Raw genomic sequence first — 8,659 nt, 5'->3', positions numbered from 1 at the left:
ACCTTAAAACCAGCAAAATGTTTCTAGTGCCCCCCAAACTGGTTGGGTGAATGTAGAATGGTTTGTTTAAGGTAGCGGTTCTTGACAAAACGGAAGCTACTTACTGCCAAACTAGATTTTAGTACCGCAGATTAGATATTACAAATAAAAGATGCAGGCAACCAATGTATAATTTCAAACACCTAGTGCTGTTAGGAGGATAATGCTTGTTCCACTTATGTGTGTGACGCACTCCTGCCCTGAACATCCTCTCTCTACACTTCGTTCCCTGGAACCGTTGTTTTCAGCACCGTTTCTCATTGTCTCCCTTTGAATACATCTTCTTGCACCGCCTTTTCCCATCACAGCTTTTCCGAGTTCTGACTTCATCAGTTTCTCTCAACTCTCAGGTGCAATATCCTCTGCTATTTGGATCTCACATCCCCTGTGTAAGGAAGCACCAGTGCCTCTGAAGTTTAGTCCTAGAATTAGAATCTGGTGCATTGGCGTGGCTAGTCTATAGGGGCTTTAATTCTGTCCCTTGAGTGTTCCCTAACCCATGGAGTCACATTGTCAGGTGACTTTATACAGTCTCTGGCACACAGTACGTACTCAGTAAAGTTAGATACCATTATTGCTGAGACAGGCTAGACCCAGAAAGATTTCACTGGATGCTAGTGAAGATGAACAGGGAATACGAGGAACATAAATACAGTCTGCGTTAGAAATAATCTCTAAGGCCACCACAGCTTTCCTTTTGTCCTCAAGGCTTAGGTTCCATTCCCTTTGCACATGGGGTCCCAAAAGGAGAGCGCTCCTGACTTGTCTCTTTAGGTGGTCCCAGCTGATTTCCCACCACCAGGTTCCTCCTGGACACCTTGACCTCTTTGTAATTTAACCCAAAAGAAAAGGTCTCTTTTCATCACTTACAGCCTCCCTCCCCATTCTAGTTTCTGGCCTGGAAGATTTACCTTTCTCCCGGGTATTTGACATCATGAAAGGATTCCCCTTCCATCCCTACCTTCCATTCTCAGGTGTGGTTCCTGAGTATAGAGATGGTTGGCTCCAGCCCTAACATTGGTCCAACTGTATAATATCATGACCACAGGACACACACAGTGGACACATATAACTACACCTATACAATAAAAGAAGGGTGGCTCCCTCATAACTGGGTCTCACACTTCATCATTTAAAGTATAATATTAATACATTCCAGATTGATTTGAATTGGGTGGAAACAATGTCCACTAACTTGTTCTAAGAACTTCAAATTCATGGAGTCACACAATGTTAGGAGGAGGAGGGACCTAGAGATTCAAAACTGCAACTATGGGGCTTCCCTGGTGGTGCAGTGGTTGAGAGTCCGCCTGCCGATGCAGGGGACACGGGTTCGTGCCTCGGTCTGGGAAAATCCCACGTGCCGCGGAGCGGCTGGGCCCGTGAGCCATGGCCGCTGAGCCTGCGCGTCCGGAGCCTGTGCTCCGCAACGGGAGAGGCCACAGCAGTGAGAGGCTCGCGTACTGCAAAAAAACAAAAACAAAAACAGAAAAAACAAACAAAAAAAACTGGAACTATGGAATTCCACTTCAACTATGTTCAGATTTAACTATGGAATTGAATTAAAGTGCCAAAGCTCCCCCAAAGGGAGCCATGTGAACTTGCTACTTCTTATATGTGATTTCATTAACTGAGATGAGATTCTGAAAGTTTGTGACTGGGAAGAGAATCTGAAAAGAAAGGAAAGGAGAGAGGACCATAGGGACAAAGGAATAATCAAAAGATGGATCCTGGAAACAATGTATCTGCTTCATAGTTTTGTCTTTATCCCTGTCCTAAGATACCAGGGATGGTTTGATGTCTTCCCCGTCACCAATAATCTGACCTTAATTCAGACCATGTAAGTCTGTATATTCTATTCTCAGCAGCAGTATGAAGGCTGCTGCCCACCCAGCCTTGGTACCACCAGTATCCTGTGAATAATATCAATATACCGTTCTTGTACTCTCATCTAAGGCCAACTCCTTCACTTTTGAACTGTATCTCATTATCTCCCAAATATCCAAGAATAGACACAGTTCTTACTTTCTCTTGAAACAACAATTTTCCACTTCTCATTAGATCCTTTAAAAATATCCTGCCCCCAAATAGATATCCTTTTATTCTCCTGCTTCCACACAAGTTTTCTGTTCCCCTTTACAAAAAATCTCAGAGCTGGTACCTGCTGTGTCCATTTCCTCATCTTCCATTCTCTTTGCAACCCATTCCAGGTAGACTTTTGACGCATGATTCACTGAAATCATGCTCATTAGGGTCATTGATGGCCTCTGCCTGGCAAGACCCAACAGTCAGGGACTTCCCTGGTGGTGCAGTGGATAAGACTCTGTGCTCCCAATTCAGGGGGCCTGGGTTTGACCTCTGGTTAGGGAACTAGATCCCACATGCATGCCACAACTAAGAGTTCTCATGCCACAACTGAGGAGCCCACGTGCATCAACTAAGGAGCCCGCCTGCCACAACTAAGGAGCCCATAAGCTGCAGCTAAGGAGCCTGCCTGCCTCAACTAAGACCCAGTGCAAGCAAATAAATACTTTTAAAAAAGAGAAAAAAAGACCCAACGGTCAGTCCTTTATCCTCAGCATAATTGACTCTCAGTAGTTTTGATGAGAGTCAATTATTCCCACCCTTTTTTTAAAAAAATTGTGACTTTTTTATACATTAAAAAAGATATAAAGATAATATAAAACATGAATGTACCTATTGGTCGCTTAAAAAGTAGAACACTTCCACTAGAAACTCTCGTGTGTCTTTCTCTGATTGCTTGTCTCCTGGACGTAACCATCCTCCTGAATTTTGTGCTTATGATTCCCTTGCCATCCTGCATGGCTTCATTATATATGTGTATTTCTCTAGCAACGTATTATTTCTCTAACAATGTATGTATTTTTGGTTTTATGAACTTTACATCAACAGAAATTACCGCCTATGTCTTTGGAACTTGCTTTTTTCTCTCTCCACATTATTTTTATGAGATTTATTCATGATGCTGCTTGTAACCCCAGCTTACTTATACTGCTGTGCAGTATCTATTACATGCCTGTATTAGTTATCTACTGCTGCGTGACAAATTACTCCCAAATTCAGGAGTATGAAACAACAATAAACAGTTTCTGTAGGGCACGAATTTAGGAGAGACTTAGCCTAGTTGTTTTAGCTCCAGATCTCCCATGAGACTGCAGTCAAGATATTGGCTAAGTATGCAGTCGTCTTAAAGCTTGACTGTGGCTGGAGACTTTGCTTGCAAGATGGCTCACTCAGGAGCCTCACTGAGTGAGGCTCACTCTCAGGAGACTGAGAGTTGGTGCTGGTTGTTGGAAGGAACCTCAGTTCCTTGCCATGATGTTATCAACACAGGGCTGCTTGAGTATCCATGCAACATGGTAGCTGGCTTCTTCCAAAGAGGGAGATCCAGGAGAGCAAGGAGGAAGTCACAATGACTTTTATTACCTAGCCTTGGAAGTCACACACTATTATTTCTAAAATATTCTATTGGTTCCACAGTTCAGCTCTATTCAGTGTGGGAAGGGACAGCTCAAAGCATGTGAATGCCGGGAGTTGACATTTGTGGCCATCTTGGAGGCTGGCTACTGCAATGACTATATCACAATTTATTGATCTATTCTCTTGTTAATGACATTAATTATTTCAATTTTTAAAATTATAAACAGTGCTTCTATGCTCATTCTTATTCAGGCTTCCTGATGCACATGGGCAAGAGTTTCTCTAGAGGGAGACTACTGGGCCATAGGGTATGTGCATTTTCAGATTGATAAGATAAAACCAAAATTGCCCCAAAGTTGTTTACCAATTTACACTCCTACCAGTGGTGAATAATATTTCCCAATCTCTATATCCTTGCCAATACTTGGTATTGTCATATTTTAAAATTTATGCCAATCTGGTGGGTGTAAAATGATATCTTTTGCAGATTAAAATTTGCATTTTTGCAAATTACTAATGAGGTTGAACATCTTTTCGTATGTTTATTGCCCATTCAAGCTTCCTTTAATGATAAATGCCTATTTATGTCATCTGTGCATTTTTTTATTGCATTATATGTCTTTGTCTTACTAATTTGTAGGAGTCCTTTTTCTATTCTGAATTATTAAGAAGCTTCTGGTTATGATATGTGCTGCAAATATTTCCTCCCAGTTTGCACTCTTTTTACTTTTTAATACTGTTTTTTAATGACCAGAAATATAAAACGTCTTCTTCTTTCCTCCTGTGGTATGTGCTATTTATGTCTTTTTAGAGACATACTTCCACTGACTGAGGTCATAAAAATATTTGTCTCTGTTTCCTTCAAAAAGTTCTTAAGTGTTGCTCTCCACGTGTAGGTCAAGTGGAACCTGTTTTGGCACGTTAGGGGAGGTGGGGATTTAAGTCTGATTCTTATTTCTGTGTGGACTACCACTTGCTCAAGCCTCCTTTCTAATACACTTTCTTCACTTGGCTTCAGGGACATCCCCCTCCCGGTTTTCCTCCCATCTGGCTCATTGCTTCTTCTTCGTCTTCTTTTTTTTTTTTTTTAATACTTATTAATTTTTTTGGCTGCACCGGGTCTTAGTTGTGGCACGCGGGATCTTAGTTGTGGCTTGTGGGATCTAGTTCCCTGACCAGGGATCGAACCCAGGGAAGCATGGAGTCTTAACTGCTGGACCACCAGGGAGGTCCCTGGCTTGTTGCTTCTTCTCGGTGTCCATTGCCAGCTCTTCCTCTTTGCAGACTCTACATGATGAGTGACTGGGAGTGCCCTCCTCACCTGTCTGTTTGGATACTCTCACCCTTCTCACCCGAGTCCATGACTATAAATAACATCTGTATGCTGATCATTCCACCGTCACATCTTTACCCTCTTCTTTCATATCTCCACTTGGCTCAATCCTTCCCATCAAATATCACCTCCTCAGAGAGGGCTTCCCTGACCATACTATGTAAGATAGCAGCATCTGCATCTCCCCCTATACTTAACTTGCTTTATTTTATATCAAGCATAATCAGTCACCCCCTGATTTTCTTCTAGAAATAGATTATATTTTGTCTGTCCACTATTTGAATATGTATCACGGACTTGGAACTGTTTGCTGATGCATCCAAATGACTAAGAACAGTGCCCGACATATTATAGATGCACGATAAACATTTGTAGTAAAAGAAGCTGATCAGGGACTTCCCTGGCAGTCCAGTGGTTGAGACTTCGCCTTCCAATGCAGGGGGTGCGGGTTCGATCCCTGGTGGGGGAGCTAAGATCCTACATGCCTCATGGCCATAAAACCAAAACATAAAACAGAAACAATATTGTAACAAATTCAGTAAAGACTTTAAAATGGTCCACATCAAAAAAATCTCTAAAAAAAAAGAGGTAGCAATGATCAGCTTTACTTAATATCATGCTTCATAGCTTATGGAGCATTTTTCTATGCAATTATGTTCCTCCTAGCATTGATTTAATCCTCAGGGACATGGTTTTGCCTACATTTGTGAATATCCGAGCAATAACATCTCTTCCTTTGGAGGTCTCTTAACATTTTTTTACTCAGAACACTTAATTTTATTCCCAGTTGCATGCATTATTAGGTGTGGGGCTGTCACTTGAGGAAATTGAACAATAACATCTCTTGGCTGACCATGTCAACTGTTATTTGATGTCTCACATAAAAGGAATGTGGCTCTGAAAAAGGGACAAGTGCTTCAAATTAATGCATGTACAAAAATGTTTGAATGCAGAATCTCAAAATAGGGCTATTTAGACTAGTGGTTCTGAGTCATTTCTTTTCACCCAAAATACATGCCCATGGGCTACTCTTACTTTTATACTTTTAACACTTTAACACTTTAACACTTTTGTTGGAAGTAAAATATGATGAAACATTTTTGTTCACCACAGCTGTCAGCCGCTAGCTCCCAGAATCCCAGCCCACACTTACACTCGGAGTTATCTAGTGCAGGGGTCCCCAGCCCCCAGGCAGCGAACAAGCACCGGTCTGTGGCCTGTTAGGAAGCGGGCCGCACAGCAGGAGGTGGGCGGCAGGCGAGCCAGCAGAGCTGCATCTGCCGCTCCCCATCGCCCCCCGTCCGCTCGCATCACTGCCTGAACCATCACCCCCAGACCCACAGTCCATGGAAAACTTGTCTTCCACGAAACCGGTCCCTGGTGCCAAAAAGGTTGGGGGCCGCTGCTCTAGCAGACCCAGTCCTTGCTTCAGAGCCCCTCCAGGAGATGTGCAGACAATATCCAGACCTCTGTCCACCTTAGTTATTCCTAAGCCCATAAATCTACGTAGCTAACTCCATAAAAATATACATTTGGCAAGTCTGAGCAGCCAGAGAAATTCATTCATTTACTATGTCTATTGAGGAGTTTGGAGCCCAGTACATGAGAATTTGGTCACTTGTGTCAAATTACTGGTTTGCACTCTGACTCATTCTACGAGCCAAGTAGAATGAATGTGTGCGTCTCTCTCCCTGACGACACGAAAAGCGAACTTGAGGCTGATGTTAAAATAGATTTCTCATTTTCTGGGAACTCAGTGGGCTGGTTATGTTATCGAAAGTTCTGGCACCGTGGGTCAGGCTTTACTGGGTGCTAACCGTTCGCAATCTCAAAGCACACATTCAAGAAAATGTGGGAAAGATTCTGGGACTTTGCAGGGGGTGGTGAAGTTCTAAAGCCTGTTGACAGAACTGTTGAAGACAAACTGTATGGCAGGGAACCCCGGACAGTCTAAGCTTCTCATCAGCAACACAGCTAGCTGTCCTCGAGAAATCTCCTGCAAAGGTGGTCGGACTGATTGACGCTGATCGACAGTGAATCAGAAACTAAATCAAGAGGAGTGGTTGGCCTGGGGCCCCAAAGAGCACAACACTAATGTTAAATAAATCCAAAAGCAACAGCTGTGTCCAATGCTCTAGCGATTTGGGGTTCAGACGTGGGATAGGTGTCACCTCTAAAGTCTTAGCAACTTCATCAGAATCTAAGAGGAATCATGTATATTGGTCAGGAGGGGCTCACAGCCATAACATAAAATAGCCCAATCCGACTGGCTTAACCAAAAAAGTCACAGTCTAATGTGCTGGTGGGGAGCAGGCTCTGCTCCATGTAATCATTCAGGGACTCAGGCCTCATTCATCTGGTGGCCCTTCTATCCTCTAGAGCCCAGGAGTCTCAGAAGATTCTCTGCATCCAGTCAACAGACAAGGCAAGAGGGACACACAGAGAATCCAAGGAGGGATTAGGGACCACATCTGGAAATGCCACACATCACTTGGAATGCCACATTCCATTGGCCAAGACTAGTTACATGACCACCCCTAGACGATGGGACCCGGGAAGTACCGTCTGGCTGTATGGCCAACTTGATATTGGTGAGCTCTAACAGCCTCTGTTACAAGAAAGAATAAAACTCAGTTTTGAAAACAAATTTGTTAAATTTGAGAAAAGCCAACAGACTGACCTTCAAAGCAGGCTCTGTAAGAGGTCATAAATCTTACTCAAGTAGTGCTGTCTGTTTTCAAAAATGTTCTTTGGACCGCCACTCTTAGAATTCCCTTCAGAGACAGTAAGAAGGTCATTTCTTCATAGTCACCCTGGTTTAAGCCAATCTTCAAAGGATTGAATTTATTCAACATGTGAATGATGTCAATCATTGACATCCATCAATTTGATTCTAAAGAAGATGCCCTCAGTTGCTTAGATTTTACACAAAGTATAAATAAGATAATTTTCTGCAAGATGTGAATAAACAAAGGTAAATAGATCTTCCCAGGGGAATTCTCATTCTTTAAAAGGGATCCTGTGGGGTGATGTCAGCAAACTGGAAAAATAGGTGTTTTCTACCATCTTCCCCCTAAAGAACACCAATTCTGACAGTTGCCCGTGGACAAGAATGTCTTTTTGGAAGTCCAGGAGTCCAGCAGAGGAGCTCCAGCATGTCAGTGAAGCAAAAAAAAATGGGGATTGGACACACTGAAGATGTTAAGAGGAACAGTTTTGATTTACCTGCATCCCTCCTCCCCTAAACTGGCACAGCTCATACCAAGACGGACCATCTTGGCTGGCGATTTCTCCAGCTTTTTTCTCGGTCCATCCAGAACACTGAGATGTGTTGCACGACTGGGGGAGGGGAGGGCCTGGGAAGATGGCAGCCAGGGCCTTCGGAGAGCATCAGAGTGATGCAGATTCTACTAACCATTTCTCAGACTCCATCAGGAAGCCCACCCAACAGCCACTGGTGACACCTTGTCTGCAGGTCCATACAGATACAGTGGCAGCGACGAGCTCTTATAAAGTACAACCGAAACGGAACAAACACCGGACCTCAAGTCTGAAAACCAAGGGTTGGTTCTGGCCTAAGGTGAGCCAGCGATCACATCTGTGAAATGGAAACTAACCATTTTCCTATATGAAAGGAATTTTCCTCTTTATTTCAATAGAGCAGAAGCAGAATGCCTCTAGATCACGATTCCAAAAACTTTCTCTAGTCATGTTTTTGGCTGTGCACCCGCGAAGCCTGTAGGAACTCAGTTCCCAGACCAGGGATTGAACCCGGGCCATGGCAGTGAAAGCCCAGAATCCTAACCACTAACTACCAGGGAAGTCCCCCTCTAGTCATGTTCTTTC

This window comes from Globicephala melas, chromosome 18 (assembly GCF_963455315.2).
Source record: "Globicephala melas chromosome 18, mGloMel1.2, whole genome shotgun sequence".
NCBI lineage: Eukaryota > Metazoa > Chordata > Mammalia > Artiodactyla > Delphinidae > Globicephala > Globicephala melas.
This window is presented reverse-complemented; position numbering follows the sequence as displayed.